The sequence below is a fragment of the Bombyx mori genome, chromosome 11 (genome assembly GCF_030269925.1).
Source record: "Bombyx mori chromosome 11, ASM3026992v2".
NCBI lineage: Eukaryota > Metazoa > Arthropoda > Insecta > Lepidoptera > Bombycidae > Bombyx > Bombyx mori.
Genome location: NC_085117.1, coordinates 16,371,953 through 16,396,568, shown reverse-complemented (window position 1 = coordinate 16,396,568; position 24,616 = coordinate 16,371,953). Strand labels below are relative to the sequence as shown.

General features: G+C 38.0%; 2 long non-coding RNA genes across 6 annotated transcripts in view; both read right to left on the bottom strand.

Annotated features, from left to right (window-relative positions):
- Positions 1-1,259: 1,259 nt before the first annotated feature.
- On the bottom strand, positions 1,260-3,322 carry LOC134199739 (uncharacterized). The gene is made up of 2 exons (XR_009974357.1): positions 3,137-3,322; positions 1,260-1,768 (listed from the first exon to the last, which is right to left on the bottom strand). It is a non-coding gene; the product is annotated as an uncharacterized LOC134199739 (long non-coding RNA).
- A 1,698-nt stretch (positions 3,323-5,020) lies between these two features.
- Positions 5,021-24,616, bottom strand: part of LOC101742035 (tyrosine-protein phosphatase Lar) — a 448,057-nt gene continuing 428,461 nt past the window's right edge. For 3 of the 5 annotated variants that reach the window (XR_009974350.1, XR_009974351.1, XR_009974354.1), the window contains 13 exons: positions 24,065-24,165; positions 23,054-23,116; positions 22,546-22,675; positions 21,820-21,970; positions 21,109-21,245; positions 19,690-19,992; positions 16,177-16,316; positions 15,894-16,096; positions 12,652-15,781; positions 12,175-12,285; positions 11,680-11,849; positions 10,403-10,538; positions 5,021-8,865 (listed from right to left, as the gene is read on the bottom strand). This is a non-coding gene — a long non-coding RNA (tyrosine-protein phosphatase Lar). The remainder of the gene's footprint in view (positions 8,866-10,402; positions 10,539-11,679; positions 11,850-12,174; positions 12,286-12,651; positions 15,782-15,893; positions 16,097-16,176; positions 16,317-19,689; positions 19,993-21,108; positions 21,246-21,819; positions 21,971-22,545; positions 22,676-23,053; positions 23,117-24,064; positions 24,166-24,616) is intronic. The other 2 variants (XR_009974352.1, XR_009974353.1) reach the window with 1 other exon arrangement.

Below are 24,616 nucleotides of genomic sequence, written 5' to 3'. Positions count from 1 at the left end.
TAGGTCGCCCCGTGACCATCACCGGGAGGAGACTGCCTTCTCATAGGGGCCGGAGCTGGACAAACGCCCTCCTCCGACCAAAAGGCCTTCTCTAACTCTTTTTTTTTAATCGGATTTTATGACCTGTAAACTAAGACCTTTAAGTCATATCTTATTTTAATTTATATTCTTATTTTTATGAAAAATGATAATATGGAGTGAAATGAAATGAAATGAAGATGATTAATTTGAGACATTAATCAACTGGGATGAAAAGAGATGAGATGATATGGGATGAAATATAATCTCAGTAAAATGGTGGTCATTTACTGAAATTATTTCAGTGGACTTTTTGGAGGATCCCAAGAAGTTACGTCCAGCGACCTTATTTCATTTTCCCACAATTGTGCACTTTCACAGATATTAAATAGTGAATAAGCCACCGTTATTACACATTTAAACCTGAAAAAACACTAAATAGACAAACTTTAACACAACTTCACTGCCCGCGTTCCGGCCAAAAAGTCCCTCTCTAACTGTCAACCAAAGGTGGTGCAGAGTAAATAATGGTTTGTGCATTGAAAATGTATGGCTTAGTTTGCAGTTAGAAGTACGGTTACCAAGGTCCCAACGCAGGCTTCATGCGGTAGAGCTGCAGGCGTGTAATGAAAATGTTAATGGAACTAATGGAAGGCATTTTTGTACTCGCTACAAGAGTTACTGTATGCGACGGTCGTCTTTCAAAGCCGCGGCACGTTTACCGTCGTTGAGAAATGCGAACATGAAGGAACTGCTGGCGACGCGTGTAACGCTTTCAATGGTGACGTCAAAAACACTGCCTCTGGCTGTTTTAACGTGTTGTACGGATGCCGCCATAAAAATACCGGTCGTAGATATTATGAGCATATAAGATCAGGTTTTTCGGTTCGGCCATTATGCCATGGAGCTCATACCTCATGTCTCAAGAGGGTGACGAAATCACTTAATACGAGATTGGCCGTGAGCCATTCGCCTAACTACCTAATAAATAAATAAAAAGTCTCGAATAAACATAAATTATAATTGAAAGCGTATAAGTCTTCAAACAGGATACGGAAATCAATATCATGTTCCATTGAAAGTCGTGATGGCGACGCAAAATTTAATTACACGCTAAGTGGAGAATACTTATTCAAATTAACCCGTGGGACTAAACAATGGCAACATTCATTCGAAACCAATTTAAATTGGGGCGCCCGGAAAGGATTAAATTACTGTAGTAAAAATTAAAATGCGGGGAATTCCCTTTTAAAAAATGACCATGGCGTTTTTTAATATTTTTTGTTCTATAGTGTGTGCTATATAATGTTATATAATTTGTTGTGTTATGTTATTTGTTATTTACTATCGGACTTAGAAGAAAGCTGTTGTGTTGTAAATCTGAGGGCGATTATTCGTTATGAATTTGATATTCTACACATGAATATGTAATAGATTAATATTGTACATAAAATATACGAAAGTTTTTAACAAATTTGAAGAAGATCGGCGCATATTAATATTAGGTAAGGAAAAAGTAAAGTTATTAAATTAGAAAAAAAATATTGATGCTCACATTTTTTAACGCTAAAATCGATCACCGTATCACATTTCTTTCTCGTGCCAGCTAAATTTCCATATTCTGCTCCAACGGAAATTCAAACAAAGTCAAATATCCGTAACCCCACAGCACAGGGGTGTATTCAGAATCACTTTAAATATCCTTAACATTTAATGTTTTTTTTGGCGTGTGTGTGTTGTAATTTAAGACCTTGAATAATCGAAAAAATTAATCAATAATAAATACTTACTATTCATGATTAAGCGCAATTCAATAGAATCAACTGGTATTATTAGTGTCGCTATAGACTATTTTTTTTAGATAGATTTTTTAGATAGGCATCAAAAGCAACGAGTGAAATTCCGGGTCGGATAATTTTTATATAGTTCACCCGGCCTATTTAATAATTACATTCGAGTACGGACCTGCCCGTGCTTCTCAAAGAAATGAGGTTCAATTTCATTTGCATACGACATAAGGAGGGGCCAGCTAAATTAATTTTGTACCCGATACCCTGTACTTTTCACGTACGGTTTTATTAGATTTTAATGTACTCGTCGGTGAAGCCTCTAAGACTTGGAATATTTCTTACCAATTACGTTGTAACTCTGAGATTCATGGAGAGTGTATTTCTAATGCTATTTTTATATAAGGTATATATATTTATTTATATACCTATAATAATATACCTTTTGATTTTGATTGTTTTTTTTTTTTTTATTACCCTTGTAGGCAGACGAGCATACGGCCCACCTGATGGTGAGTGGTTACCGTCGCCCATGGACTTCAGCAATGCCAGGGGCAGAGCCAAGCCGCTGCCTACCGCAAAATTTCCATCAAAAGTTTTCGTTGCATTTTAGGTGAAAAAATCTTTGACACTTTTATCGTAGAAATGTCCAAACTTAACACTATTTTATTGATGTGGATATTTTTATTAAAATAAAAACTCGAGCCTCGATTGAACTAAATAAGTTGTATTGCAAAAATATAAGTAAACAGTATGTATTTTTAACTAGGCTACTATTACTTAGTGGATATAGAACTGTGGGATAGCCTCTTAAACTACCAGCGTAAGGAAAAAAGCTCACACGGATACATCCTAGCCATCTATTGTTGCCGCGAAGTGTTTGAAGAGTTTGATAGTTGTCATACAAATTTATAGAATTTACTGGCAAAGTAGGTGGCAGAATTTATTTATGGACTTGATAATCGGGTGGGATATGAGATGTTCGCCTTCTACGAAATAGAAAGAAAGCGTGTAATGCTATTTTCAGTCATCTATGAAGCCAATAAGACGTCCCTTACAGCAATTAATCTCAAATACTCTAGGATATTATAATTAACTTCTAGCAATACGTATTCATTGTTCCATTTTGCGGCCAGAATATTTGGATAATGATATTACCCACGAAACTATAGTACATTCCCTGAATAAGAAATAGAGGTTAGGACGTGGTCATTAACATCTGTCCTCTTCTTAATTTAACGCTAATGAAATCAAATGAGTATTCCTCGGCTTATCTTTGTAGGTATAATGTAATTCATACTGTATACTATAAATAGTTAATTCCTACTAACCTTTTAATATACTTTTTGGTGTTACTTTTAATCAATTTGATTTATTAGCTTAATCAAACCCATTGTAGATGTATCTACTTGCTTCATTCTTTAAATATAAGTTAATAAGCTTAGTAAAACTCCTCGACAATTACGGTAGTATTTACAGAAATTTAAAATTACAATAATGTTCTAAATTCTGTCATAAATTTAACTTGTATTTTATGTGTTTAGTACTTTTTCATTTCTTATTAGAACTTCTTGGTAATTCAATTTTGGCTGCTAATAGATGTGAAGAAACCATTTCTCTGATTAGTAAATAGAGTGCATGTTTAAAAAAAGACGGCTCTTGGTATTCGTGTCAGAAAAGAAAGGGAGAAGCTTTGATTTTGAGTTAGATAGCAAATTTATTGTTAGAGCCTAAGTCGTGTAAAATTATAGTTTTTAATGAAGATCAGTGTCTGAGTCTGATCGGTGTTGAATATTATAACTTTTTTCTTGCTGTTCATGTTCTATATATATATATATATATACCTGCTGTTATCGTTATTCACGGACCTCAGTGGGGCCATTGGCAAGCCGTTTACTAACACTGACAACACATTCTAAGCTTGATTCTGGTGGTAGGACCCCTTGTTAGTCCGCACGGGTAGGACCATCACCCTGCTTATTTCTGCCGTGAAGCAGTAATGCGTTGCGGCTTGAAGGGTGGGGCAGCCGTTGTAACTGTGCTGAGACCTTAGAACTTACATCTCAAGGTGGGTGGCGCATTTACGTTGTAAATGTCTATGGGCTCCAGTAACCACTTAACACCAGGTGGGCGGCTAAGAGCTCGTCCACACATCTAAGAAATAAAACAAATTCTCTCTCTCTCTCTCTCTCATAGTGAAAAGTGGCATGGCGACGTTTCATTTAGTGGTTAAATCTTTTTATTTTATTTATTTTTATTTATACTTATTGTACACAAAAGAAAATACAATAAAAACAGATTTAAAGAATTCTAAATACCATGTACAAAGGCGAGCTTAACTCATCTTTGTGATTTTTACCGACTGTTTGCTGTCTAGATAAGAAGCTCCAATAAACCAACAGTTACTGAAAAAATTGCCGCATGTTTTTAACGGTCCACAAATTTGTATCTTCAATGTCATCCGCAGCTTAAAGACGAAAACTCGATCGATCGTGTGACAGATCTAAATTTTTTATGTATCTAAATGGTTATACAGGTACCTCATACTGACTGTAACTATACTGAGACGTTAGAACTTATATCTCAAGATGGGTGGCGCATTTACGTTGTAGATGTCTATGGGCTCCAGTAACCACTTAACACCAGGTGGGCGGTGAGCTCGTCCACCCATCTAAGCAATAAAAAATAAAAAAAATTCACGAACGACTATTTTGATGACGAATACTCTGGATTAAACCATTATAGTGAAATTTATAAGTTTAGTGATACCATAGATAACAGGAAAAGAATCCGACTTGTGTCAACAACATTTTCAAAATATATTTTATTTGTATATATATATGTTCCATTTATTTGAAGGTCTTTCATTTGCCGTTATGGTTAAAATAAACTATTGCTGTGGTAAGTATTACTGGTAAGTGCAACATTTTGCGAGTACTTATGGTTTGGTATTTGGATCCGCTGGATGCAGGCAGCGCAGGACCGGTCTTTGTGGCGAGGCGAGGCCTATGTCCAGCAGTGGACGTCCATGGGCTGATAGAATAGAAAAAAAAATGGTTTGGTACCCCGGGCTTACCTGTATATGCCACGCAGCAATCATAATATGATTCGGCTTGAAGCGTAGTACTAAAGTTATATGTACAGTTCCAAGGTACGATTCATTAGACAGACAGATTTGGTAGGTATATAGAATTGCCATAAATAAAAACACCTCGTATGGTCTCACATAAATTTATTTCTTCATATACATATGTATAATTTTGCGAATCCGCTGTGTCATGAGACGCAGCGCTGTTAATTTACAAAATAATTATACACTACATACTACTAGTACACTCACAAATCGCCTGCCTTCCATTGCCTACGCCGTATTAATTAATTGCTCTACATTATTTTTTAAAGCTAGGGATTTCACTCTGTCATATACATTCCGTAAGAAATTTTCAGCTCTAGACTCACGAATGAAAGTTCCCGCCAAATTATAAAAATGACAGATTATGTCAGGTATCATGCCTAGCTAGGAGCTGAATTAACTAGTGGATTGGATTGTCTTGTTTACAAAAATAAAATACACTGGTACGAGATAGCGGATTAAATAATTAGTTTTTGTTTATAAAATCAATAATGATAGCGGTTAGGTTAATTGAATTAGACATTTTATTTGAAAGTTGTGATCAAGAAATCGCAGTGAAGGAATTACTAACTAGAGTCTGTTGTAATGAATTTAACTGAACTTTGTATTGCAACAATAAACAATGAAATCCAGTAGATACATATTTAGTTATCGAGATTTTACAACAAAATTAAAATACTTGGTGATTATTACATAACAACGTGTCAAAACAATTACGAACACATTCAAAAACGTCAATAGATAAAATCAGTCTTCGTGATTTGAAAAGTAAAATTGATATAATTAAATTGAAATTATAAATAATAGCAGCACATTTAAAAACTATTAAAAAGTAGTTGATAATTATATTATAAGATTATAAGAAAACAATTGTAGAATTTCATTATTAAACTAACGTTGGTAAAAATATAAAACATTAATTCTATTGGTTGTGTTGTTACCACCAATTATAACGGTTTAAAAGATTTTATAGTTTTTCAAGACGATATTTGTTTTAGGAAATATTATATTAAAACAGTCAACGTAATAGTCCGCAATTAAAAAAAAAACTTAGTCTATGGTGTAGTTAGTTATTCTGTACAAGAGATCGTATGTGTGCGTATGAATCGTTACGTCATATAGAAAAGTAATATCTAAAAATAGAATACAGAGCTGAAAACTCATTAATAAATTAAATTAACCATTACTATAGCTGCGATAAGTGATACGGCATAATAATTATTTAAAATATAAGGAATGATTATGAACTTATAAAGCTGCGCTGCCATAAATATTATAATTTTCTGATTACGTCCGTCTGTCTGTCTTCGTTAATGTTTCCACAGACTTTTTTATACTGTTGACTGCGATCGTTCATTTCATTCAATGCCACGTAATCACGTAACAAGACTTATACACAATTAGAATGATTCGTAGATATTCAAACAGACCGACCGAATTATGACTCGATCTTTTAAATTATTCGCGTAGCGTTCGGAGCGCGCGTCCACACTTTTTTTTTTCCTAAATTACTTACAAGCTCAAAAACATTTTACTTAGATACAATATTAGGTTTATTGTATAAAAACGAGTGAAAAACCTAAAAAAAAACCTTAAAGTTTCACTATGCAAGGGAGATTACATTATTAAAAAGATTAAACATACTACACTTAAAGATAGCTTAATATAGTGTATTATAGTTTGTGGCAGTCACATTATAAATATATTAATTAGTACATAGTCGTTCTTATTATTCAATTTATTAAAAAGGGTTCAATGTGTTACATTTAAAATGATTTTTTTCTCAGTCGATTCCATTACGACCGAAAATGATTATCTAACTACGAAATAGATATGTGATCGAATTATTATCATAAGTCTAAAGCAAGCAATTAGCGCATTGGAAATTATAATAATAATAATAATAATAAGAATTGAATAGCATTTTTACGTTTACATTGTCTTTTACAACTAAATATACGTTGAGGTCAGAATTTAACGTAAATGCTATTTAAAGTTAGCAAGCTGGTGAGTTTTTTTTATAAATTACAATTAAATCAGGGCAAGAGAACTGTGATTGGCAAAATAATGTTCGTATAAAATATAATACGTTATTTTATAACGGAATACGCAGAGGATTTAATATTCACTCGACACAGCCGATTCGTTTTTTTTTTTTTTTTAATATACATATCATCTTGTTATATAATATTGCAATAATGAAACATGTTACCACAATTTACAACTACTTAAACGTTATTAACACACGATATGAAAAATAAACATCTAATTATAGCTGCAATAACTTTTTACATTTTACAATATTACTTCTGTATAATTAATTGCCACGATATAATATTTCGTATTTATTTTTATTTTTATTTATCGCATGAAGTTATCAAGATTTTTAAGCGCATTACATAGTTCTATTACATCAGTGATTCTCAACCTTTTTTTTGTTGCGGCACATATTTGACGATTTCAAAATTTGGCGGCACACAAAAAAAAAGATAAAATTTATTTATTTACTACAACACTGCTTAAATAGTTTATCAAAAAATTTTAATATACGAAATAAACTAAAATATACTATAATTTTTTTTTTGTGGATTTAAATATACATATATTCATGTTTAAAATATTTTTCTTTTAAAATGATATAATTTAATAATATTAACATTATTATATAGTCGCAAAATTTGGCGGCACACTTTTGAAATTTGGCGGCACACAAAAGTGCCGCGGAACAGTGGTTGAGAATCACTGTATTACATTGTTGAATGTTTTTTTTAGCACGTCTGTTTTAACTTTTTCGTGTTTGTGATTACGACTTTTCGTAACATTGTTGAAATATAATTTAACGTTATTCGCACTATTGGACTATGTTGATTAAAATACACGTTGTATTATTATTAATAATGCTTGTTCAAATCGTTTTTATGGAATTTAACGGGAGCTGTAGCCGTTTTTTTAATTTGGCAACTATTGCCAGAGCCTTTAAAAAGTATGAACAGCTCTATACTGTTTGTTTGTATTTTGAGGTTAGAGTTACGACCGTCGTTTCGATAAGTTATCGTTTAGGGTGAACGCCTGCTTTATTTCTATCATAATTCCGATAATTAGGATAATTTAATTACGTTTATTACCCTTTCGACTCACAATCATGATTTGAATAGTGGTCACAATAGTTAATAATCATAAATCGTAAGTAGCATCCCTTAGGCACACACTCATACACGAATTAGCCTCATTTCGTATTGAATAATCAGTCAAATCGACGCACTGACATTACCACGGTTTTTTGCGTCACAAATATTGGCGCGTAACTGAACGTGTTTCCCGCGTATTGTTTGTAAGAAGTTTTTAATGTATCATTTGACATTTTGAGTACATATAATTTTAGTTATTATTTTTTAGACTATTTTTTTTTTCACAACGTCGAATGTTAATGTTTTATATAATAATTAGCTACCAAATAGAAACTATGGATTTGAGGAACGTTGCCGGTATAGTTTGGTAATGTAAGATTACATTGGGTAGTGGCCAGTTTAAGACTACGTTTGATTACACAAACTACGTTGAACTCATGTCTATAAATTGTTTTCTCACCTCTATATATTAATATGGGACGTAGAAGCGAATTTTCGTTGCGCACAGAAAAATCGGTATTTATTTATCTGGATTATCCGGATTGCAGTTTTGTGAATATAAATCATAGTTTATCATTAAAAAATACTATTTTTTTTAAATGTTAGTCGGTTTTAACAGGAACATTAAAGCGCTTCTAAGTTCCATATTATGAGATATACAATATTAAGTACATACATAATAATAATAATAATGAAAGCGCGCGACAATTTAAGCGAGCCTATCGCACCGTCAGTTGGTGTAGTGATCGAACGAGCCGAGATACTCCAGGGCTGCGCGGTAGCAGAACTCGTACTGGTCCTGCGAAATAGCACGCTTTCGTTACGTTATGTTATTTTAAATAGCATGCTTATGTAACGTTACGTTATGTTATTTTAAACAGCTTGCTTATGTAACGTTACGTTATGTTCAATAGTTTCTTGTGTGCTTTAAAAATTCATATTCATTTTAATATATGTTTTTATTTTATTTTTTTTATTGCTTAGATGGGTGGACGAGCTCACAGCCCACCTGGTGTTAAGTGGTTACTGGAGCCCATAGACGTCCACAACGTAAAGCGCCACCCACCTTGAGATACAAGTTCTAAGGTCTCAAGTATAGTTACAACGGCTGCCTCACCCTTCAAACCGAAACGCATTACTGCTTCACGGCAGAAATAGGCAGGGTGGTGGTACCCACCCGCGCGGACTCACAAGAGGTCCTACCACCAGTAATTACGCAAATTATAATTTTGCGGGTTTGATTTTTACTACACGATGTTATTCCTTCACCGTGGAAGTCAGTCGTGAACATTTGTCGAGTACGTATTTCATTAGAAAAATTGGTATCCGCCTGCGGGATTTTAACACTGGTGCATCGCTTCAACACGAAATGCACCGGACGTCTTATCCGTTAAGCCACGACGACTGTATCAGTATTTTCTTCGATTTTCACGAGTCGTAGACATAATCAAATCTAATATTAAGGTTTGATCTCAAAATTATTATTGTTATTATAATATTTATAAGGTTTCGAACACTAATAATAAACTTTAGATTACACCGTAATAGTAATTTAAATTAAATATAATTCTAGTTTAATTATCTAGGTATATTAGTAAGCATTGAATTCGCTGTCGTAACATTAAACAGGGTATGCTTTTTATTTCATTATCAAAACAAATGTATACTTATGAGCAGTAAGCATGGGAATGTTTTTATGAGCTTAAATAGCATTTAAAATTAAACGGTTACCGGGTTCTATGGGCCACACGCGTAACCGACGTTTAGATAAGTGTTGTCTCTATTCCAATGAAACAAAACTAGGCCGCCCCTCCCTTCAAACTGGTATGTCTCATTGCGGTCTAATACAGTTACTAAAAAGCAGGTATGTTATTTGTAATTCGAAGGCGCCCGAGTTTGCGGCGTGTCTCAAAGTGCTTTTGTCACGTTCGTATTGAGCCTAGGGGCTTATAAAAAGGTGACTTTTCGGCGGGAACGCGAGGAGTGAAGTTGTGTGATTTGTTTTATTTTGTCTATTTAGTGTTTCTTCAGGTTTAACTGTGGTTTATTAACTGTTTAATATCTGTGAAAGTGCACAAACGTGGGAAAATGAAACAAAGCTGCTGGACGTAACTTCTCGGGCTCCTCCAAAAAGTGCACTGAAAAAATCCCAGTAAATGACCACCATTTTACTGAGATTATATTTCATCCCTTAACATCTCATTTTATTTCACTCCACATTATCATTTTTCATAAAAATAAGAATATAAATTAAAATAAGACATGACCTAAAGGTCTTAGTTACCAGGTCATAAAAAAAATATTATAAAAAAGGTTTATTATTCGGTGTTACTGACCTCAGTCTGCACGATGGCGGGTCGCTGCGTGCGGAGCGTGCGTACCGTCTGGAATACATCCACCACGCCTTCATACTGCATACGCTCCAACACCGTTGACAGAGTTATGAACACGCCCGTGCGACCGACGCCCGCACTGCACGAACAATACGTAAATAAAACATATAGCGGCGTAGCGAGGGGGGGGACAAAGGGGAGCATAGCCCACTAAGTTTCTCGCTGGATCTTCTCAGTGGATCGCGTTTCCGATCCGGTGGTAGATTCTGCGAAGCACGGCTCTTGCTAGGGTTCGTGTTAGCAACGTCGTCAGGTTTGAGCCCCGTGAGCTCACCTACTAGTTAAGGTTACGCTGATATAGCCTCTCAAGGCTATCAGCTCAGGTAGAGAAAAAAAAGGGATCATCATGCCCCGATTGCTACTAACAAAGAGGCGCCAAATGGTACGCAAAACAAAAAAATGCTGAATAATTTTTATTTCTTTTATATGTAATTAATTTCTGGAAAATATATTTTAAATTTAGTGCCAGTGTAATAGAGTAAATAGAGAATAAATGGGGGGTGTTGTGTCCCGGGCGCGAGTTTAGATCTTTACGCCACTGCAAACAGACTAGGTTTATTTATAAAATGGCATTTATAATTTCCGTAAGTAAATAAATAACTGGAAACGAATCAGGTGCACGGTCATCCGTCCCCCAAATTAGGAATCGCTCAGTGATGGATTTAGGCTGAAGATTTTGATCCAATATTTTTTTTTATAAAAATTACTCTGAACTCATTTTCGAAGGAGACTGACTGTCTTTATTTTCTTTCGTCTCTGAAATAATGGCTTTTCAGAAATTTTGCCGTCCCTCAAATCATCAACTTCAAGCCTCACGGGTCTAGGACGGCATAGCACGGGGATAAGGAGCGGGGGAGGTGTGACCACAAATGGGGGTGTACATATAATATAGTATTTCGCGATATTATACCGAAGCTTGGTTATGAATACAAATGTCAGTGTATACGTAGGTCGTGTTAAGAAGATGCACTCCTTGTCCCATGCCTCTCCTATACATGCTTGTGGAATCACGATGCTCCATGTATACGTGAATTTTATACAAAATATACTACATCCATGTCAGTGAGTCTGTTGCGTCTAGTGCCTTTTAATTTTTTTAAAGGGCTTTCCAATTTCTCCGCTGTTTATCGAACCTGATTTATTGATTTTTTTTTATGTGTATAACACATATCTACATATTATGAAAATATTTTAATCCTTCTAAGACTATCATAAATCACCTGCAGTGCACAGTTATAGGTCCGTCCTGTCCGAATTGTTCCTTGGTCTTGTGAACTTGTCCGAGGAAATCGATGAAGCCTTCTCCGCTTTTCGGCACTCCTTGTTCGGGCCAGTCCGTGAACTGGAACTGTCTGACCGTCCTGGAGGCGCCGTCCCGGGCATCCGTGACCTGGGGGTAAGTTTTATAATTTTTGGAAAGGACGATGCGGAGGGGTACCTTAACCGGGAAAAAATGTCCGTAACGTAAGATTTTTAGAACATCCGTGAATGAAGTGGTCCACAATAAGTTCGCACGTTACCGAATGACCGTGGGTTGTTGCGAAACCTCCAGTTTTATTTTATTTATACCTCGAATAGAACTTAAAATTCATATTTTTTTTAATAAGATACTTCGTTCGTATCCGGTGTCCCACGACACCACACATCTTTTTTATTGAAAACATACTTTTATGGTTGATTGTTTTGTAAACTGTTATAGATTGTTTATTTTTTACCTTAAATTCCCTCAAAATGTATTGAGGCATGTTGTATTCGGCAATCGGATCCACTACGAAGCACTGGTAACGCACCGAGCGGTCAGACGGCCAATATTGGTGACATTTTTCCTAAAAACAAAAAAAAGTATCAAGTATATGATGACAAGTATCGTAATTATGTGGTTATGTGTTAATGCGCTGAGACAGATAATTGAGTAAAACTCAGAACAAAGTTAAATTACTCAGACTTAATAATGTGAGATTTTATAAAAAAATTACTTTACAACATTTTTTTTTATTGCTTAGATGTGTGCTAAGAGGTGTTAAGTGATTACTGGAGCCCATAACGGCTGCCGCACCCTTCAAACCGAAACGCATTACTACTTCACGGCAGAAATAGGCAGGATGGTGATACCTATCCGCCCGGACTTACAAGGGGTCCTGCCATCAGTATTTACATATAAACCATAAAGATAGTTGGAGAAACGTGCTCACCCGGCCCATTTCCTTCAGTTTGGTCAGCATCACGATGATGGTTGAGTTGTGCTCCCAAAGCATTCGCCAGAAGTCGTCGGTGGTGTCCGGTAGGGGGCCCTGCGTGGCGATATACGCCGCCCTGTATCTGTATCCGTCAACGAACGACGCGTTGATGTAATCGGAGCCATCGCGCGGCGTCAGGCAGACCCGACTAGACTCGTACGGCAAGATGTGGACTAGCCTGTTCTTGTGCTTGTTGCAAGGCAAACTGGCCGAGACAAACCTACTGGAGTCCGCCTTCATGTTCGCCAGCTTCTTGAATTCTAATTCCATGCCCGTTATGTTCTCGATAGAGTCGATTCGCATCAGCTTCTGGATGTGAGCGTGCAGATTGCGCGCCGGCACTTCCGTGTCGCCGCAGATAACCGCCTCCAGTAAGGCGTCGTGAATGAAGATGTATTGGTCCTCGGTTTGCACCATGTAGTTACGTTGAGCGCGGAGACAGGTCACGTGCCCGTATATATCGACAGTGCGCTCATGTCGGGCTCTCTCAAGCATCGAGTCAATGACTATGAAGCACCCCGTACGACCCACCCCGGCGGAACAGTGGACGACCAGCGGACCGGCTTCGGGCGGATTCAAGGCACGAACGCGTCTCAAAAACTGGAGGAAGGGCGCAGGATGATCGGGAACGCCGTGATCCGGCCAAGCCGTAAACTGTAGCTGTTTGATTTCTCTACGTTCGGCGCATCCGTTCCTAGATACTTGGAAAGTACGTATGGAATAAGTCGAAAGTTCTTGAACTTCGGCAATGGTAACGCTCATCATGCCGTACGATTCAGTGCCGCGGCTCGGCCAATATTGGTCGCATTTTATTCTAGTTCTCTCTTCCAATTTTGTCATCATAACAATCGTGGACGTGCGTAGCTCCCAACACATTCTCCAGAAATCCGCAAAAGTTTCCTGCAGCGGCCCTTGAGTAGCTACGTATGCGTTATGTTTGCGGTAGCCGTCGCAATAATTGGCATTAATGTAATCACTGCCTAGAATTCCATCGATGGGCTGAAGGATGACTCGACTGTGGTCGTACGCGATCACATTAGCATACCGATTCTTCGGTTTGTTAACTTCCATGTTAGAATGGTCCCAAGTAAACTGTTGTCCTGGCTCGATACTCTCATATTCTTGAGAGAATTTCATATTGTCGTTGGCTTTCAGTCTATCAATGTGTTCGCCTAGTTCAGAAATCGGAATAGGCGGATGAGAGATCATCGCGGGTGTCTGGAAGTTTAATCGTCTCATTTCCACGGGGTCAGATGGAGCACCAAAACCAACATCGGCGGACATCAAAGGTCTGGTGACCGCCGCCTGATCGGGAGTTTTGCACGGTTGACGCCGCCGCTTTACAAAGAACAACACCACTAAGCAAAGCGAAAGCATTAGGGCGGCTATTATCGGCCCGACAACCCAAACCATGCCCGCCTCTTTCCTGTTCTCTTCTATTCGAATTTCAGGATCGCCATTAATATCCTTGGGATCTGGTCTGCTAGGTTCCTCACCCGGAGGAGCTTCTCGCATATCCAAAGACAGATATTCCGAAAATGGACTTGATGTATACAAGTGTTTCTGAGGTGTGTCTACTACTGCTCTTACAAACACTCGATACCTTTTGTTCAGGTTCAATTTTCTATTCAAAAATCCTTCGTACAGTTCGTCGTTGCCGAGGTGAAAGGTATACAAAATGTTTCTCTGTAAAAATTTGGCTGCAATGTAGGGAGCGTTTTCATCGTCCGTTCTCATGTTATTCTTGATTAGGTCGTCTGTTAGGAACTGATCCGGATTCTTGTGATTGTGCAACTTATCATCAGGTACTACGACTAAATAATAATGGGAGATAGGTCCGTATTCCTCGGAAGCTTGAGGTAGAATTACGAGTATTTCGTTTTCGACAACACCATAGAAGTCTGGTTTGACCATCGGCTTAGGTGCGGCCATTTGCGTCGTCACTGTAATCTTTTTAGGCGGCCGATACGAATCGTCATTCGGTATGGCGCTTACGTTTACATTGTAAGTCGTAAAAGGCGACAAGTCGTTGATAGAAAATGATGTTCTATTATGCTTAACAATAATTTCTTTTCTAGGTATCTCTTGAGTCTGTGTCATACCGAGCGAGTCTACGAACTCTTTGATGGCATTGTACGAGATTTTATAACTAACAGGGTTTAATCGTAGCGGGGATGACCAGGACAGAGTCATAGAATGTGTAGACACGTCCTGAGCTCTTAGGTGTAAAGGCACTTCTTCTGGTTTAACTTTAACAGTAACCTTTTCCGACAGCCTTCCCAATCCGTCCGCTGTTTTAGCAGCCACTGCTATAGCATACTCCGCAAACGTTTCCAGATTTTCCAAATCAGCCGAATGTGTTACATGTATACTCTTTTGTTGCCATTCGTCCAAATCTTCAACCGGCGTCATAGTATAAAATAAGACATAGCCTATTATCTTCTTTCTGGAACGGAATGTTTCCCACCATACTTCGACGCTTGACTCTGAGGTGGCGACAGCTTTGACGGACATGGGTGCTCTTCCGATATCTCTTTCGGTATGAGCAGTCATATCTTTGCTGTAGGGTCCAGGCCCCTGATCAGTATACGCACGAACCTTAAATACGTAATGTGCGTCCTCTTCCAGACCCGTGAATACGGCCTTCGTTTGGTTAGTGGTTTTTTCTAATAATGACGACTGATCTCCTCTTTTATAAAATTGGACGTCATATTTCTTAATTTGGCCACTTCTGTCCGCTCTTACAGGGGGTTCCCAGGTTATACTTATGATATCGGGAGTTTGGAAATGATATGTAACATTAGTTGGAGGTCCCTTAGGAGCACCTTCTGGAGTCAACATGTACTTTATAGTTTCTTGTCCGACGCCTATTTGATTTGTTCCTGCTATTCTAAACTCATACTGAACTCCTCGTTCTAAATCACTTATTCTATGTGACGTCACTTTGGTACCAGGGAAATTGATTTCCTCTAACGGCTGATCTTTAATTCCGAATCGTAATCGATATCCAAGTAAGTCTCCGTATGTCTGTGTAGGTCTCGCCCAATCTAATTCGATAGAAACTATTGGTTCGCGTTCCAGGATTCTACAAATATGAAAGAAATAGTTTTTAGCTTTTTTCAAGTTTAACAATTATATGCGAATATGTGAAGAATAAAGTTGCGTAAAATCATAAATAATGTTTGTTAGTTACTTACTTTAGACTAACGGTGGGTCTGTTTGGCACTCCGCCAGGGGTTTTGACAGATACTGGTGGACTCCGGTCGCCGTCTCCTTTCCTTGTCAGCGCGGCAACCTGAACATTGTACCGTGTGTCCGGTTGGAGGCCAGAAACGTTCAGTTCCAATGTCGTGTCATCCATTACATTGAAACGCATGGGGTCGTTGAGAAGACCTTTCCCCTGTAAATGCATTTTTTATTACAAAAAACTCTTCTGATCATTTTGTATATTTTATAATTAATTCGTTCATTCGTTCTTACTTCTTCTCTAACTTCTTGGACGTGAACATGATAGCCCCTGATGATTCCGTTTTTATCTTTATCATGTGGCGGCTTCCACGTAACATGGATAGAGGTTGAGTTGATGGCTGTCACCTTGACGTCTTGTGGTTCACCAGGCACTGTATTAATACAAGTATTATGTTAAGAAGATTGGACCGGACTCCTTTGTCGTGGACCTAAAATGCCCTATCAGCATCTACGGGAAACGTGCTCGAGAACTATCTAAAGCAACTTTCAGGGAACTAAATTAGAAGCGTCCGCGTCAATAGGTTTTCGGGAAGCGATGCAAACGTAATAATTTAACCGTGCGGTCGGTAGTCGCCGTCTTCGATGCTGATAGAGTATTTCGGTCGTGGCGAGTGTCTAAACACGCCTTCAGCATCTCGATCGGGCATTTGAATACCAACACACACTGAGACATTTTCATTTACGCCCTTTCACAACACCATAACCAAATAAAAATCCATTACCTTCCAATCCACATCATTTAGTTTAACTAAAATCGTCAAGCTAAAGAGTCACATTTAGTTAGTGTCTAAAATAATCCATAAGCCGCATTGCTAACTAATAATTTGTATTACACACTGCAAGGGGCCATGCTTTGGATCAGACTCGGGACTTTGGTCGAGTTAGGATCAGAAAAGTACACACCAAGTCAATTACAGTGTCTACAAAGACATGCCGCGAAAAGGTCACCGCTTGCAGTCTGCTCGTATACAGATTGAGTTACTAGGAAGACATCTATATAGAAGCATAGGCACAAGCACAAATACACAATACAAGCACTATAATAATTTATACTCACTCCTTATAGCTGTACGGGTTACCAGCGGCCCATACAAAGTCAGTGACGAGAGAAAAAAAGAGAAAAACGCATTCAAATACATTTAAGACAAATTGTGCGAACATTGCAGGGCGAACGGAACTACTAAGTGAGAGATTACGAGTAGAACGCTTGTCGGCAAATAGGGGGGCACTCTTATTTTACTTCCACGTAATATTTTCTGGTCTTTTGAAGACGCGTTCGGTTTAAGCCGCTTTGGACGGCGGCCTCGTTCAGTTTGCGTGCATTGCCTTTTTCTTTAGATTTGCTGTGCAAAACGGAAATGAGTTTTCCTACGCCAGAATAAAGTGTGTTTTTCGATACACGTGTGTATTTCGATACACGTTATATAATTTTTGGCATTAAGCATGTGTAGAAAAAGACAAAACAGCTCGATGTAACCATTTCTTGTCCCTCGGTGTAGAGAAGTCACTCACACGCACATGTATTGATTAACGCGACGATGGCGCCAGTCTATGTATGTGTGCTTCATTTGTGTGAAACTTGTCAATGTGCGCCCTTCGTTGCTTCTGTGTGTGTGCCTTACTCGTACCTCGTGTATCCTCTGTGATATTTGTGACAGTGTCAGTGTCCGCTGATTGTGCTCTTCTAAAATGTACAGTTGTTTTATTTAAAAAATATACTTAAAAGTGTTTGACGATCGTTTGTCTCTTTGCGTTCTCTGAGGCCCGCCCGTTCATTTATACGGCAATGCGAACTTTAGGCAATATAGTTTTTTTGTATTGTAACAATATCTAGTGTGCATGCACGACGATAGTCTGACAGAAAATACAGAAGAAGGAAGAGATGCGAGAATGAAGTTGCTACTTGCAAGAAATCGTAGCACAAGAGCAAGTCAAATAGATAGAGAGACAGAGATAGAGATAGAAATAGCGCGTAGTCTATGTAACTGAGCTGTGCAATTGAGCAGGCGAAGATGGTCAAGGATCTAATCCTTCAGATCCGAAAGGCCAATTGAAATACTTGTTATTTTTTTAATTTAGTGGATCCTCGGGACTGTGCTTCGGCCTGTCATTCCCGCTATAAGAATAGTAGTCAGATAGTATAGTGAGTAGAGAAGTAGTCGGTGAGTAGTTTAGTAGCATGCGCGCGTGTGGTGTGGACGGTATTGGTATTCAAATGCGGCGCTCGGGCCGTGGTGCGTGTCGAACCTCACGACCGACGGTCGCTCGACGGTCAATAGCTTTACGAGCAAATACCGGCGCTTTTGCTGCTGCGGTTATTTGCGTCGGAAAGCGGCTGTGATCGTGTCGAGCGATCCGCCGGTCGCAGCGTCATGTGTCTCGCACTCGTTCTCTCACCTCGTGTCGTCGCTATGTGCTGAGTGCATCCTAAAAGTGCAGTGTTTTGCCTAACGCAATTTAATAATAATAACGATTGCGTACGGCAGCCCTTGAACCTATCCGGTGCTCAGTGAAATCAACCGAACAAAACGGTGCTGTGTCGTTAAAGAAAGCATGCAAAACTGTGTTCATCGCTAAATACTGAACAACTGTGCGCCAAAAGTGAATATAAACAGTGCCGTCGACACTATGTCAAGTGCAAATATATAAACGTTTTGCATTTCAGTGAGTGCCATCTTAATTTGAGAATGTGACGATTCAATGATACGCGTTATTACACAAAATCATTACATGTGACAGTGAGTGGAAACATTCTGCTGCAGCGTACAGCAGCAACATTACAACAGTGAAAACAATAATGATAACCAGTGTAATGATTACAGAGTAACATTAATCGGCAAGCATAGTAAAACTTTTGTTACGAGAATTGACCTCCATTAGAATCCCGCTATATGCTCATAAAAGGAACAGAAGAAAAAAAATGACATTAGTATCTTTTGGTTTTCCGTGTCCGCACATCGCTAGCATGACATGAAAAATGAAATTAAATATTTTCACCACCACCACCACCGGCCTCCCACAGTTGCCTTGTTATTATTAAAAATTGACCAAAACAGAACGCAAATTGAACGTGAAACTTTATCATGTGAATATTCTGTGTCGATCTGCTTAAGTCGTACATTTATTATAGTTAGTAATATCATTCACGAAATTTTATTACTTTTCAAACTCAAACAAAAGGCAGCGAATGAAATTACTAAGATATCAGTCAATTTAACTTATGTTAGTACAAGTATGATAAAATTTGTATTATTTAAATCCATTAAGATCAATGTAAATTAAGACAATTTAAACAGTCGAAACATCAGAGGATTGAACTAATAAAGTTATAAAGAGGAAATTTATTTTAATAATTCATAGCTAATTCGGAGTAAATTTAAAGTTATGAACTTGTTATAACTCCTCTGATATAGCGTAGCCAAAGAACTTTGTTAATGTAAAATATAATTAAATGATTGATCAATTTATCATGATTTTGGCTTTTTGACGTTCAATTTTATGATTTCTTATTTTAAATTCAGGAACACGTAGCTTGTTTTATTATAAATATGAAGAAACATAGTGGTGTTTCTTGTATAAAATTTTATATGTAGTCTACTATACTTGTAATTATTGTTTAGGATGGACTGCGTGGGCCTGATTCGTTAGAAATTGAATTTATTTATAACGGAGACAAACATGAAATTGAACGTGATGGTTAACGAATGAGATGTTAGATCAACGAATGAGTTAGTAGACACGTACCGTCTTCATGCGTGCGTACAGTGACCGGGTAGGAGGCGGGTCCATCGCCCACGCTGGTACCCGCCAGCACCCAGATGCGATATTCCGTCCAACGTCTCAATTCATCCAAAACGACAGACGTTTGGTTCTGTTTGAGTTTCAAGATGGAAGCCTCCGAATCTCCCCTGCCGGACTCGACGCATAGTAGCTTGTAGTACGCGATTCTCCCATTGGCGCGCTCGGCGGGTGGCGGCTGCCATGACACGCGCACGGCAGTCGGCGAGATCGGCACCGCGGTCACGTTCATCGGCGGCGCCCCGGGAACTAAACAAGCTCATCAATGACTACATGAAACGCGCCCCCCCTCGGGAGAATACTATCCGCGACCCGTCACCTGAAACTCAAACTCGCGACGGTCGTCACGTCGGTTACGCGAACTCCTATTCTGGCTCCGATGCAATCACTGAATGCGATCGAAAAAATAAATGGTGCTCAAACATAATCAGAAAACGAGCGAGTCGTCAAGGTAAACAATCGAGCATGCACATTGATATTTCTATGAGTAAAAGTGTCGTGTAGAATCCGCTCGCCCATACATCCTTTATTTCTCATCCGTCACGCTTTTTCCTGCCGAAGAATACTATTATTTTCTTTGCTAATAACACGAAGATTACTTTCTATATCTATCTGGAAGTAATCGAACCCTAGATCAAAGGATACGACCGTAGTTAGCACTTCGTGTCGTTAGCACTATATGTTAAGTTAAAAAAAAACTTTTAAGGGTGACCCTTTTTAAACTGACCTACATACAACATGAAGCTCCTACTGAGGCACTGTACGCGCAAGTCGTATTGACGGAAATGTCAAGGGATGACGTTTGCGAATACTTTGCCCGTTCGATAAGTTAACGAATACGAAACACTTATTGTGATATAAAACTGGTGCTGGTGCTTGAATTACTGGCAGCGTGCCGGGCAGGTGCTCTTATGTGAAATATTACATTGGAGTTACCTGGAATACTCACAACATAATTCAATCACTCTCACATCTTTTCAAAGCGCTTACCCGAGAATGATCCCCTCTTTATAAATACACAAATCTGTCCGACTAAATGATAAGAAATATACGAAAATTTGAACTTCGATGCGAAACGTAAAGTTAGATTACTTAAAAGCATTCCTTACAAATTGTTCCCTGAATATTTCGTTACGGTAAAAGGGTTCAAGAAGCCAATTCGTTCGGCGAGTACTTTCTGATTATTGTTTAATTTCGTAATTGTTATTCGAGTGAATTTTTGATTGTACGGTGAGTTCATTATTAATTTCAATCCCAATTCGCGATTGGTTATTTATGTTCCATGGATCGTTCTCGATAGCGCTGTCTACACAACTCACACAAGACACGTACACTCCTTCATTACCGTACTTTGTTCCCACGTACCATACTGTTTGGTTCTGACGGCTATGGCGGGTGTGGTGGCGCCTTCCCCTCGCTGAGACCTCGCCGCTAGCCAGATGTAGTACAACGTATTCGGATACAGACCGTTCAGGGTGTATGTCTCCGTTATCGGGATGCGTCTGGTTCGGAAATGATAATTACGGTAATTTCTTTACATACAAAAATCTGGGAAAAATACTAAGCCTAAGTTAGCAGGCTGTGCTTTTAGCATTGCCGATGTCTAAATAATACAAAGCCCGCTTACAAACACGTATGCCGAAGGCATATATATACAGTTGCCGTCATATGTATTGCGGCTTCATAGAATATAAGCTCACTAAAACCGGGCGTACATATGTATTTATGTTTAGGTATTATTTACGTATTTTCAATAGTAATTTGCAATTGGTTTCCAAATTTCAGATAGGCAAATCAAAGAATAATCGTGATAAGTCAAACTATTTTGTAAATTATGATACATTTTTATGGGCATATCATCACTAAAGTGCTTTACAAACTAAAATCTATAAAAAAAATGGAGACTTGTAAGTAGTAGGTAGTATTTATTTATCGTTTAGTTTTATCCAAAATACTCTCAGTAGCATTGTAACATAAATTTTATATGTAACATGTGTAAATGTGATTGATATTTTGAATATTTGAAATTGCGTCTATAATAAGGAAAGGTCTCAAAGATATTGTGTGGATATTTACTTTTTATGATGCTCCTTAGCGTACGTATCGTTCCAATAGAGTTCGTAAGAGACGATGTTGTCGCCGGCGTGAGCTGGTCGTTTCCACGACAGAGTCACAGATGTTTCACCAGCTTCCGTGGCAACGAGGTTCGATGGCTGCGACGGTACTCCTTGATGCGAAAAAAAAACTTTTTAAATTATTGTTTTTAAATGAAGGATCCAGTCAAAAATATGTTCACAACCGTGCAGATTAGTTACTGATTTGGCATAAATACTTTTTAAGACTGAAACTAGCGTTCCGATTCGAAGGAGCAGAGCAGAGGGGCGAACACGAATGATTATCGAAAAAGTGTTCGTATCGCTATTGAGAAAAAATGTATAGGATTTAACCAGCGCGCTTGCCGTCCGTAAAAAGAATTAATTTTAGCAGCACGAAGATTGTTTTGTTATACGGTAACGTAAATCTCAAGGGCTGGCTATCAAGTACTACCTTTTAATGTAATGATCAGTTTTCGTATCGAGGACTCGATTTGTTTATATTACCAATTCGGTAGTTTTTTGTGCTTGACGTGCAGAGCGGTTGTTGTGCAATTGGTTCTTCGACTTCATCTTTGAACAGGGATTAATAGGAAAGTTGTGGCTCAAAGGAGAAGTGTTATGATTATCATCACATCTCCCGAGAATTTGTATTCAGTACCTTTAACTTTTACTGCAATGAAGATTCTTTCAGTGTGTTTTCGCTTACCTTGTTGGGTTTTCACTTGAACTGGAGCAGATATCGGACCGGGTCCAACGGATGTATACGCTTGCACTCTTATCGTGTACACCGTGTGTGGGGTTAGCTCGCTTATCGTTGTCAAGTGACTGTTGTCCATCTGCATTCAATACGGTACTGAATAGAATCTAGTTCTATTACTCTTTGAGGGGTTTTGTATATGCTACTGTATATTTTGAACAAAAATAATTCGTTCGGTAAGTATACCTTTTGAATTCTTCATTCAGAATATCAAATATCTATAACAGAAATACTGAATTCGAACGCAAATCTAATCGAGCACTGACTATTTTTGTTGTTATTGACTGTTAACGAATATTTTGGTAAATGTCTAAATAGGTTAGGTTTTATTCGATTAATGGAATTTATATTTTCATCTACTACGTTTTATTCTTCTGTCTGTCTCTTTATATGGGTTAATAATTTATTTACTTATCTTAGCATTACTTTTGCAAAAAGAGATCAGTAAGGTACTTACCATATGAGAGTGCCAAGACTGTAAAGGTTGCGATGGATCCGTAGTGTAAAATATCTTGTAGCCCTGTTAAATAATTTCACAATTTGTTTTAATTTAAGGAAAAAAAATATTCTAAGTTGCAATTTAAATATTTTTTGTCTGTGCTGTGTATGAGGCCTGGACCAAGGACGGCCAGTCTAATGTCAAGCGGTTACTGGGGGCCATAGACATCAACACGAATTCTACCACCCACCTTCAGTCATGTCTCACTCAGCAAGCCTGAAGATGTAGCCAGGTAGAAATAGACAGGTTTATGGAACCCACTCGTGCAAGTTTAAGCCCTATCACCAGTTAATGCTGTTTGCAATGCGACTGGTATGACACTTAGAGAACGTTACTGTCTATTCTCCAGAAATCCCTTAGTCGCATTAATGACACCCACGGATAGTATTCTAGATGAAACTCACAAAAAAAAAACTGAGCTCAAATAATACGTCCGAGATTAAAGAGTAAAAGTACTTTTAATCACATAAATACCTAATTCTGTAACTGGCCTCTGAATAGGCTTTTATGATAACTTCACAAAAGTGTCAAAAGTAATATTATTTTTTAATGACTTCTGATAAATTTTCGCGTTAAAGTATTTTTATTTCTTGCTTCGATGGGCAGATGAGCTTACGGCCCGCCTGGTGTGAGTAGTTAATGGAGCCCATCGACATCAACAACGTAAACACCGACACCCGTCGTGCGTCGGCGGCGAATGAAATCTCCACATTGAAACACATTACTGCTTCACGGTAGAACTAAGCAGGATGGTGGCACCTACCTGTGTAGGCTCACAATACGCCCCACCACCAGTAATATTTGTGTATTTTATATCTACGTAGATGTTTCAAGATCTTCCAATTTTGAAGTTAACTAATACCAAATATTTATTCATATTTCATTCATATATTCATTCATCATCATTCATTCATCATTCATTCATTCATATATACTTTCAATTGGAAACATTTTTGTAGAGAAACTTACGGTGACTTGACCGTTAGGCGTCTCCGGTTCTTCCCATTGTATCACCATCGTGCTGGAGCTGAGTGGACGGACTTGAACATTCTTCGGCGCTGAACCGGGCTCTTTGAACGAAATGTGTGCTTTATTTAGAAACGAATAAGGTTTAATTGTCAACAAAAATATATAGAGACCTACAATCAGCATTGGGGGGACACGGGTTGAAGAAGAAGAAAAGGTTGAATCAGGTGAGGTTTTCGATAAACGTGCACTCGATTCAAAACAGTTTGCTGTTCAATTTCGACGGTGAATAATAAAATTAACGAAATAAACCCGAGCCTAAAAGAAATATGTTATAATCTAGTTTCAGTTTTGCTATTGACGTTGACTATAAAATTATAGTTGGCTTAGATCGTGGCAATAAAACGAAAAAGGGTTAGTGAGCAAAAACAAATACAATGAAATATAAGACTACAGAGTTTAAAAGAGATAATTGAAATCGGCTACCAAAGTTGCGAGATGTAAGCGCTTTTTGTTAGCGATTATTGATATAGAATCATTTCTCTTTCTCGCATC